We start from the raw sequence: 11,756 nt of genomic DNA, 5'->3' as shown, positions 1-11,756 counted from the left end.
GAATAAAACTAGATTAAAAATATTAATAGATTATTTTAAATTATATTAATATTCTGTATAAAAAATATTTAATTAGGTCAATTATATAGGGTTGTTAAAAAATTCAAAATGTAACTACAATAAAACCAACATAATAATATTCATATAGTATTTTAATGTATTATTATTCTTTATAGAAAAAAAAATACAATAAAATCACTAGAGCATGAAAAAGAAAAGGTAAGAAAAAACATAAAAAAAACTACACAATAAAATAAAGGAAACACAAAAAAACACAAAAAAAACAATGGCCAATGTCAATTTTAGGGTTTATGCATCTAAGAAAATTGGGGCTTTTCTTCCTGAATAGTTTAATTTGACTCCATTGATGCCTAATTTGCCAAATCCTCTACCTATTTCCTGAAATCTTCAACCTAACCTCACTAATTCTCAATTCAACTTTGCATGTTCAATTTTCTCTCTTCGATGTTGTTCAATTTTACAAACAATAGGACGGTTCTCAATTGGATGTTATGGTCCCTAAATCATCGAATTATTATGCTTTGCATATTACGTATGTCTGCAAATCATAGGTTAAATAATCTAGCCCAATCATATCCCTCTCACATTGATACTAATTTTTTCTTTCCTTTTGGACTTAGAGGTACTCGGTGTATCAGGTTGATTATATCTTTCAACATGCAAGCTGATAACTCTCTGTCATCTAGGAATGGCAGGGTTGGTTTTTCTCGGTTTAATCCAGCGCTAGGTTTCTCTTTAATATGGAGGCATAATGTGACATGCATCTCAGTTTCCATCGTAGTGATGATGTCTAAAGCAACGAATGGAGTAACTCAGTCAATTTCTACTTTGATTTGCAGATATGTTCCTCAATCCTTCACTTTTAATTCAGTTCAATTAGTTGGCGTTCTAAGTTATTTGGGGAACCCTTTGTTTGGCTAGTTTATAACTTGCTTGAATTCATATACAACATATATCTTCTGAAGTACTTTAACAAGTATCTAAATTGGTGTTCTACCTTAAGTATAGACACTATAATTAGGTATATTGTGCATGAATTCCAAATCAGTTCATATTCTCACTATTACAAGTTGTATTTCAAGATTACTATAAATAGATCTATAAATTATGTTTCAATTGGGGGTTTTCAGCCTCATGTTCATCAAGATAGGAGATTGATCAGAGCTATCTATATGGGCTTTAGTCTGTTCTGTCTAATCAGGAAGATCTATCAACTTACTTAAAAATGATTCTCCATTTTACTCAAAAATCAATGAGAGGATAATCAGATTGGGAGAATGCATAGATGGTTTTAATATTAATTCAAAAATCAGTAATGTTGCTTTGAAACATATCTTTAATGTAGAGAATAAAAGCCACACGTTCTTCCTTCTTAGCAGAAATGTCTCTTTCCCCATATTTGCATCTATAATTCACTTTTTGATTTGTCTTGTTTCCTATGTGAATCTCTCCAACTGGTATGTGCTGAAGTCTACTATGTCATATTTCTTCTTTTTTTAATTGGACCTTACCTTTCTAGCATTATAGCAGTCCATGGATTCAATTCAGAGGTAATACTATTGCTCATGCCGAAATGGTTCACTATCATAAGCTTTTTGGTGTCATCTTCATGTATTGATGCGGTATTCAAACGGTGCAAATTTATTATGATAGTGATGCATACGTATCTCCTATTTTCATTTCCATTCATCATTAGACGTGTATGCCCCTGAAGCATGGACTTATATATACTTAAATTTTAATGATGTTCTTTATAAATTTTATATCTTGTATGATATCAACTATACCATAATCTATCATAAATCACTCACAAATCCATTACATATTATAATTGATACCGCCAAGTATCCTTCATATTGTTTAATCGGCTGTAAATTTGATACCTTCGGGTATCATTCATGTTGTGTCATGCGACACCTTTTGGATAAAAATTTCAACACTGTTAATTTATGAATATCGCATATTGCAATTGTTGGAGAACGAGAAGAACTGATTTCTGTACATAAATATCTTTCTTAAAAAGATCAAACTCACTAGATATATTATGTTTAACAGAAACTAAATCCAATAATATTTTCAAACAATAATTTCTTGCATAAATTTGGATGTAAACATATCTATATTAGTTTGGCAGATCAATCAAAAGGAGGTTTAAAGATTCTACTATCTAATTCCCTATACGTAAATTCATTATCAATTCTTTACAACACAAACAATTTAATTATTCTTAAATTTCTAAATAATAATATTGAGTTCCTCCTTTTCTCTATTTATGCTCCCGCTGATAATATTAATAAACAAGAGTACTAGAATAAACTATACCACAAAGCTAAAAACTGAATCTTCCTTTTTTAATTATGGGCGATTTCAACGAAATTCCATCCTCGTCGAATAAATGGGGTGGTAACATTCTCAATGCTCAAAGATTCTATAAATTCAAAACCTTGCGAATCAATTTGGACTTATTATTGTTCCTGATAAAGGTTTCCCATTTACATGGAGAAAATCACTCAATCTTTCAAACACTATTTTAGAAAAACTAGACAGGTGTATGGTTCAACTGATTTTCAATAATTGGTTTAAATCCATTGAAATAACTCACCTTCCTTTTACTACATCTGACCATTGTTGTATTGTTCTTAAATTAGAAAATAAACATCAACGCAATAACTATCCGTTTCTATTTGAGAATGTCTAGATTGATCATCCATATTACATTAATATTGTTAAAAAACATGGTCTTTTAATCAAGAAGGATTTTTATGTTCAACCTCTATATGAAACAAAGATATCTAAAAAATCTTTCAAAAACATGGCGTAAACATTTTAATGATATTAACCATAACAAACTTTTTCAAACCACCAAAACTTAACCAATATTCAACAAGATAGTTTAAATAATTCTCAAGATAATTATTTGATTAATAAACTACAAAACATTACAAATCAATATAATGCTCTACTATCTTTCCAACATAAATATTGGGTCCAGCGAGCCAAAGTTCAGTATAATTGTCATATGGACAAAAATATAAAATATTATCAAAATAGTGCAAAACAAAGAATGTTTAAACAAAAAATTAAAAGTTTTACTTCTATAGATGGAATTCAATACTCGGAGCAACATCAAATTCAAGAAGCAATCACTAAAGATCTTCAAGTTCGCTTTAATCCACAACATATCAATCCTTTAAATCTACACGATTTTGAAATCACCCCTCAAATTATTTCGAATATCGACAACTCTACACTAGTTAAGAATCCGTCTGAAGTTGAAGTCAAAAATATCGTTTACCATTTACCAAAAAACAAAACTTGTGGACCCTATGGATTTCCAGCTGAATTTTATCAGGCTTTTTGGCCTATTGTAGGAAATTCAATCACTAAGTTGGTTCAAGCGGTTTTTCATAGTGGAAATCTACTAAATGAATCTACATATTCATTTATTTCACTAATTCCTAAAATTAATAATCCTCAAACCATTAATCACTATCATCCTATCAGCCTATGTAATACTGTTTATAAAATTTATTACTAAATTATTAGCAAATAGATTACGAAATTTATTGCCAAAACTTATTAATCCTCTACAGGGCGCGTTTGTCCAGGAACGACTTATTCAAGATAATATCTTAATTGCACATGAAATATTTGATTATTTTCATAAGAAAAATAAAGGATCTAGGGGTTGGATGGCGATAAAAAATTGATATGGAAAAGGCTTATGATAAAATACAATGGCCATTTATTAAACAAATGATGTTATCTTTTGATTTTTCAGCGAAATGGACTGCCTTAATTATGAAATGCATAACTTCCTCCTCCTTTTTTGTCTTGATGAACAACGAACCAAGACCTAGTTTTAAGCCTAAATGTGGAATTCGACAGGGCGATCCGATCGTCCATTTATTTTTATCATAACTATGGAATATTGGCAAGATTGTTAACTAATGAATCCCAAAAACGAAGTCATAAGGTAGGTATTAAAATATGCAATCAGGATACTTGTATTCCATTTCTTAGTTTTTGCAGACGAACTGTAATTTTTGCAAACGCAAACGTTACAAATGCTAGGTATATAAAGAATACATTAGACCATTTATCAAATATATGTGGATTAAAAATTAATTACGAAAAAAGTTCGATTCAATTCTCGAAAAACATTCAGACTAATGTTAAAAGCAATATTGCTGCTGAATTACAAATACGTATTACAACAACGATGGAAAAATACTTGGGAATTCCGATTATAGCAGGTAAAGTTAAAAATGAATGTTTTGATTATGCAATTAATAAATTAAAAAAATCAACTTTTAATTGAAAAGCCAATACACTCTCCTAAGCAGGTCGGACCATTTTTATACAATCTAGGGGTTGTTTGGCAAGTAGCTTAATGGGGGTAAAAGCTAGCTTAATGCCTAGCTTGTTCACCCTTCCCTTCCCGAACGCCTTTTTTGGCTCCAAAAACAAGCCCCTCCACATTTAAGCTAGCTTGGGCAAATCCAGCTGAAAATTCCCATAAGCTGCCAAGCTAGGGGGTGGGGATTGTGGGTTTTAAGCTAGCTTGTGTGCATAAAATTCCCATAGCTTATACAATTCATCTACCCCTTTTACCGAACACTATTTCTAACTCAAAAATTCATCTAGCTTATTTAATTTCATCTACCATCACTTTTCAGCTACTTTTCATCTACTTTATTTCAGCTAGATGAATTTTTTTTATTCAGCTAGTTTGCCGAACGGAGCCCTAATCTTCTTTCTCAAACAAATTACTTAATGCAAAGCTTTTACTTGCCGATAGACATTTATAATCAAATTGATGATACTAACAAAAACAAAAATTTGGAATAAATTTACTCATAACTCTAGATCCCTTATTTCTTGGAACAATATATATCAACCTAAAATGAATGGTGGAATGAGGCTTCAAAAAACTGAAAATATAAATATTGCGTTACAAATAAAATTATTGTGGAAAATTGTAAATGATAATAGTAATAACATGTGGGTTAAAATTATTAAAGAAAAATATATCAAAAATAAAAACATTCTAACTTATAACAAAAAATCAAAGCATTTATGGCAATTTGGCCGTTTATTACATCTACGAGATAAATTTAAAATTAGTCTCTTTTGGGTACTATGAAATGACAAAAAAATCAATTTCTGGAATGATAATTGGATTCATAATATTGATATTAAAGTTTTTTTCAATCCTCTAATCCATGATAACAACATGAAAGTCTCAGAATTTATAACAATCAATAAAATATGGGATCTGATTAAATTAGCTATTTCTCTTCCAGTTAATATTGTTAATCAAATCATTCATTTTTTTATTCCACATCTGATATTGAAGACAAACTAATCTAGAGTTTATCTAGCTCAAGAGACTTCAGTACTAAAAGTGCAGTTGAATTAACTAAAACTTACAATATCAATCCAAATTCCTCAATTTTTAACAAAATGTGGAGCCTAAACATTTCACCAAAGATTAAAATTTTTCTCTAGAAAGTACTCTCTGATTGCCTTTCCAACTACGGAAAGATTAAATAGACATTTTAATTGAGTTCCAAATCACTACACTCCATATAATGGACCTCTCGGAACAACTTCTCATTTCTTCTTTCAATGCCCAATCACTATTAACATGATTAAAATCCTATAATAGAGAACATGCAAGAAGATTAATTACATGTACACTAACAATTTTATTAATGACTTCAATTACTTTATCAGTAACAATAAAAATATAGATGTAATTTATTTCGTATAGTTTGAATTATGGAAAGATAGGAATAAGCAAATATTCGGTAGACCTAATATTCCTAAACCCAAGGCAATTGACACTGCCTTCATCTTGTTCAATTCATGACAGCTACCAAAAACTTTAATTATAGAAAACAAATTAGTAACAATAATCAACACAATGATAGTAATAATTCAAATCAAAGTCGTGAGAAGAGGAAAAATATAGTCAATTGGAAAAACCACCGGAAGGATGGTTTAAAATCAATTTTGATACTTCCTGTTACCCTAATGGCGATTCTTACATCGGAGTTGTCATCCGTAACAAGAAATGTGAAATTATTAAAATTACTCATAACATAATAAATGCTTCTTCTGCTATTTAAGGTGAGGCTATTGAAGCTATTGAGCGCATTAAGCTAGCTAAGAACTTGAACTTACAAAATACAATTTTAGAAGGAGATAATTTAACTGTAATCAATGAAATTCGTAAAATATGACAGGTATCGTGGAGCATCAAAAATATTATTGAAGATGTGCAAAGTAAAGATATTTCACTGTCTAGAGAAAATAACAAGACTGCAAATATGATAGCACCAAGGAAGGAAGTGAAAGACATAGATATAGATTACCTATTATATTTTATAATATTTATAATATACCTAACTTTTATCAGTACTCTGCGAGAAAGGCTGCGAATTTTCTTTATATTTTATAAACGTTATGAAGGTTCTCTTTGTTGAACTTTAATAATAATAAAAAAACCATCGCCTAGAATAAATGACGTAATGTAGTGCAGTTCCAGTCCACACGCGCCAACAAAAGCGCGTGGTCTTCTCACTTCCAGGACTGGATAATGAAGAGAGACGCAATCACAATGGATGGACGAGAAAACAGCAACGCCATTGTAGACCAAACGAGAAACTTGTTCGTCACAGAAGAGCAAAACTCATCTGTTGTCTTTACCACTTCCCTGGTAAGAACAACCCAGCTCTTCTTAACAATCTACAAGTCTATGTAAATTTTGGCCTGATCACCTTCTCTGTTTTCGAATTCGATTTACCTTCTTCCCTCTTTCAATCTCGTCTACAGGTGCTCAATGATCTCACCTCTGGTTTTCTAGTATACACTCACTAATGGCAACTGTATCACATACTATCCTTCCCTTTAGAAGCCCCTGTCCAGAATCCTCCAAAAAACCATGCGGGTTCTTCTCCAAGCTCCCCAATCTCCACAATCTAACACTCAACAATGGATTCACTAGAGTTTTAGCTTCTAATCAAATCACCTTCTCTCCTAAGGACAACATAGTTACCCTACCCAATTGGAGATCCGGGAAGGGCGACCCAAGAAGTAAAGATATAAGAGCAAACGATGCCTTTTTGTACTTGGAGTATATGGTCAGGAAAGGTCACAAGCCAGATAAGGTCCAATCTACACAGCTTCTATACGATCTCTGCAAGCTGAATAAGGTCCGAAAAGCTATCCGGGTTATGGAGATGATGGCCAGCTCAGGTGTCGATCTGGACGCCAGCTCATATACTTACTTAGTGAATCATTTGTGTAAGAGAGGCAATTTCGGGTACGCGATGCAATTAGTAGAGAAAATGGAGGAGTATGGCTATCCAACCAACAATCTAACCTACAATTCACTTGTTAAAGGCCTCTGTATGCTTGGAAATCTGGATAAAAGTCTGCAGTTCTTGGATAGGCTGACAAAGAAAGGGCTCAAACCAAATGTGTTCACTTATTCATATCTTCTAGAAGCTGCTTGTAAAGAGAGAGGAGTTGATGAGGCAATGAAGCTATTAGATGACATTATACTGTCAGGTGGAACTCCTAATCTGGTCATTTACAATGTACTCTTAACTGGGTTTTGCAGAGAAGGAAGATTAGAGGAGGCGATTAGGTTCTTTAGGGATTTGCCTTACAATGGATTTGAGCCGAATGTTGTCACTCACAATATTCTCTTAAGAAGCTTGTGTAATAGAGGTCGTTGGAAGGAGGCCTATGAGCTTTTAGCTGAGATGGAGGGTGAAGATAGATCTCCAACGGTTGTCACTTACAATATTCTCGTGAGCTCACTTGCTGATCATGGAGAAATCGATCAGCTTTGGATGTTCTTGATGAAATGCAGAGAGTGGGGTTTAAGCCAACTGCAGCTACTTATAATCCCATTGTTACTCAGATGTGTAGAGAGGGGGATGTGGAAAGAATAATTAAGTGCCTTAATCAAATGATTCATAGACAATGCACGCCTAATGAAGGTACTTATAATGCCATTTCTGTTCTCTGTGAGAATGATCAAGTTGAAGAGGCTTTCTCCATTATTCAAGGATTGGGTAATAAGCAGAAGTCTTGCAGTCATGATTTTTATAAGTATGTTATTTCAAGCTTGTGCAAGAAGGGTAATACTTACTCTGGGTTTCTTCTTCTGATTGAGATGGCTAAACACGGGTTTATACCCGATTCTTATACTTACTCTTCTTTGTTGAGAGGTTTGTGTTTGGAAGGAATGGTGTATGCAGCAATGGAGATTTTCAGGATAATGGATGAGTATGAGTGTAAGCCTGATACTGATAACTGTAACTCTCTTATACTTGGGCTGTGTAAGTTGAGGAGAACAGATTTGTCTATGAGTGTCTTTGAGATGATGGTGGAGAAAGGTTGTAAGCCTAATGAGTTAACTTACACCATTATCGTTGAAGGGCTTGCGTTACAAGATGAGGCTAATTTGGCTGAGCAAGTGCTGTGGAGTTGCGACAGAGGAAACTTGTTACACAGAAGACTGTCGAAAGGCTTGTGATGCAGTATGATCTTATGTTGGATGTTCTACCCATGTAAAGGATGGATCTTTTTTTTATAGCATTGACATTGATTTGAACTTATGTACAGTAATTCCAAAGTCTCTACATCATCTCTAGGTTATGATTCTAGCTATAAATCTTATTTGTACAAGGTAGTTACTGTGCCATTACCTTTCGGGCAATCACGTTGTGAAGTGAATTGCAAGGGGACCAATTCAGGGAGCATGATAGCTCATGGATTTATATGTATGCTTTGAAAAGCTACTGTCAAGTTAGGTAGAACACAATGGAAGAGTACTTACACTTTCTATGTAAGTGGAGTAAATTTGGATCTTCAAAGTCTCTGTACTAGATTACCAGTGTTTGACAGTAACATAACATAGATTCAAGTACTCTTCCATTGTGTTCTACCTAACTTAGATTCAAAATTCAAGGTGAGAAAGTTTTATATTTTCTTAGCTTAGTTAAGTTGCAACTATGGATGCTAGATTTTTGTTTCTTCTATGCATGCCAAAAGAAACAACTGTACACAGACTTTTCTTGTTGTTACTTTGATGGAAACTATTGAATGCAATCTGGTACAATTATTGAAACCAAATTTAGAAACTGCTGCTACCCAATCAATACTTGAAATTACAAGTAGAAAAAAATACCCAAATTAGCAACTCTAACAAGGGAGAAAAACTTTACCACTCCCATGCTTATCTACAAGCACTTCCTAAACACAGGAATAACAAAACCAATTTGATTACGCAGTGGCATTAATGCAAGAATTTCAGTAATTACCTTTTGTTTTCTAGCTAACTACTCGCCTTCCTAACCCTGCTGCTATAATGTTGGTGGATCTGGTGGTAATTGGAGTTGCTGCTTCCACCATTGCCTTCTTTCTTCTTTGATTGAGATGAGAACAGCTGCCCGAACCCAAGGACACCGGATTTTCGATGAGCCACGCAATGAGCAAATCGGAACGTTGAGAACAGGTGTGATCCGTACGTTGGCGGAGTAGGATCTCTCAACTGGTTTGTTCCTGTATCTTGGGCCGCCGTTAATGCAGCTAGGCTGCTGCTGCTTCTCTCCAGATTTTCAAATACAATCTTGCCTGATGAAATCATCCTCGGGCTATCCATTGAGAGTCGCCTCGTAGTTGCTGCTGGATCCTGCTGAGTTCGAGGCATTGCGCGATTGGCCGTTAAGGGAGCCGAAGGATGGTCGATTAAGGCTTTGGATCTTCCGCCGTGGAAATCGGAACCATCCTCGGTTTAATCATTCTCACTCTAGGTTGATTCAGGCTCTGGTTCGTGGAGAGATGAGACCGGCTTGGTCTGTTGTCGCAATCGAGGGAGAATCGGGGGAAGTCGTCGTGATCGTGGCCGGAGGAGGAAGAAGAGAGGGAGAAGCGAGAGGAAGCGATTGAAATAGATTCACAATCGGACTCCTTCAACAGAGGAAGGCGAAGTGAGGCGTCGGATGCTGAAAACGCCGACATGGATTTGGATGTTCTGTGGAGAAATTGCCGTATTGAATTACCAGTGTTTTTCGACGAAGAAATAGAAGACGACGTGGTTGTGGCATTTGAGGATGAAGTCGACTTGGAGCTAGTCTCTTGCTTGTTCTTCCGCAAACCGAGAAACTCTCTCCAACGGCTCGAACATCTCGGAGCCTTCGGAGAAGAGTATACGCAGGGTTCATCGTCGGCGATGCTAAATAACTCGTTTGTCCTCTCCTCCGGCACCTCTTCCGTCATGATATCCGCGTCAGCAGGAAGTTGTAACGGGACAAGCTTCCCGTCGGAGAAAAGCTCGTCGGCTGGAAGTATCTTCACCGGATCATCAAGACGGAACTCGAAATCTCCTTGTTCCTCCGCCGGATCTGAGACCTCCGACTTCTCTCCGGCGAGTCGCTTCGACTCTTCCGTGCTAAATGACATTCCAGTGCTCAGCCATCCATACGCCGGTAAATCCGACGACGAATAGTCGATAAAGTTTTCCGGCAAAACGCTGATGCTATTGACACAAGCGGAAGCCATTTCTAGCATTCATGCAAAAGACTGTGAGCGGTTGTACTAACTCAACAACAATGGCGACTGACTGAATCAGAAAATTGGACAACTAACTAACTAGTGTGAGCTCTGAAATTTCAGAAAGGGAGATTTTATTGGCGCCTCGATTTGGGCTTGGTGAATTCACAATGGGCCTTTTTGTTATGGTCAAGAGAATATAAGTCCGTCAATAACGGACCGTCATTCACTCATTACTTACTGCATAATACTCTGTTCTGATTTATAATTCTTAATTAATTACCATAGGAAAATTAAGCTTAATACATTAACTAATTTGTCGGTTTGTTGGAGCTTCCAGGAAAGTTCCTTGTACAACTAGACAAAGGCAATGCTCATTTACTGAAGGCTGTATTGGGTTTAGCTTAACCTAATATTCTACGTTTCCTGTACTAAAACTTATTCAGTATCTAATAGCAGCTGAAGGAATAAATTGGAACCAGACTCACTAGCTGAAATATAGTTTTTAAACTATTGAGATAATTTTGTTTATGTAACCTACGATCTTGTTTTAAATACGGTTTGTCAGTTTCTGTCAAATACATATATTTTCATTTAAGATTAATTTTATTAGAATAACATATTTATGATGAAATAAGTTGTGTAGCTTGATGTGTAAGCAAGTAGGTGATTGTATATAAGTTAAGGTCTTGAATATTTTTAGCGTAGCTTTTGGCTTTTGGTGTAAAATAGAAGGCTTTAGTTGCAGGCCTATATTACTCACCCTTCAATTTAGCAACGGCTACTGACACTTGATTCTCCGAGCCACCGCGCATAACCTGACAGACAAAACACATATAAAATGATTCTATGTTCACGTACACTAAAATCAAATTGGACTATTGCAATTTTATAACCAGGATTTGTTCACCTTTACACTTTATCGTTTTCTATAAGAATTTAAGACCATTTATAATAGTGGTATTTCAAATATTATAAGTCAGTTAAAAAAATAATATAAAATAGTGTATAATTTTTTTAATAATTCAAAATTATCATTAAATTTAAATTTTATGTTTATGATACTTACTCTTACACATTTCATGATATGATTGGATCCACTTTTCTATCATTTTTCTCTTGTTTACATTTATTACGATTCTTTCTTTTTAAATAAGAAAAAA

At 34.5% G+C, this 11,756-nt stretch overlaps 2 pseudogenes; one reads left to right on the top strand and one right to left on the bottom strand.

The window, feature by feature from the left end:
- Positions 1-6,905: 6,905 nt before the first annotated feature.
- Positions 6,906-8,613, top strand: LOC141250079 (uncharacterized; annotated as a pseudogene).
- Positions 8,614-9,404: 791 nt separating this feature from the next.
- Positions 9,405-11,411, bottom strand: LOC141250081 (uncharacterized; annotated as a pseudogene).
- Positions 11,412-11,756: the final 345 nt, after the last annotated feature.

This window comes from Phyllobates terribilis, unplaced genomic scaffold (genome assembly GCF_046119375.1).
Source record: "Phyllobates terribilis strain yellow unplaced genomic scaffold, ASM4611937v1 Scaffold_5344__1_contigs__length_52412, whole genome shotgun sequence".
NCBI lineage: Eukaryota > Metazoa > Chordata > Amphibia > Anura > Dendrobatidae > Phyllobates > Phyllobates terribilis.
This window is presented reverse-complemented; position numbering and strand designations above follow the sequence as displayed.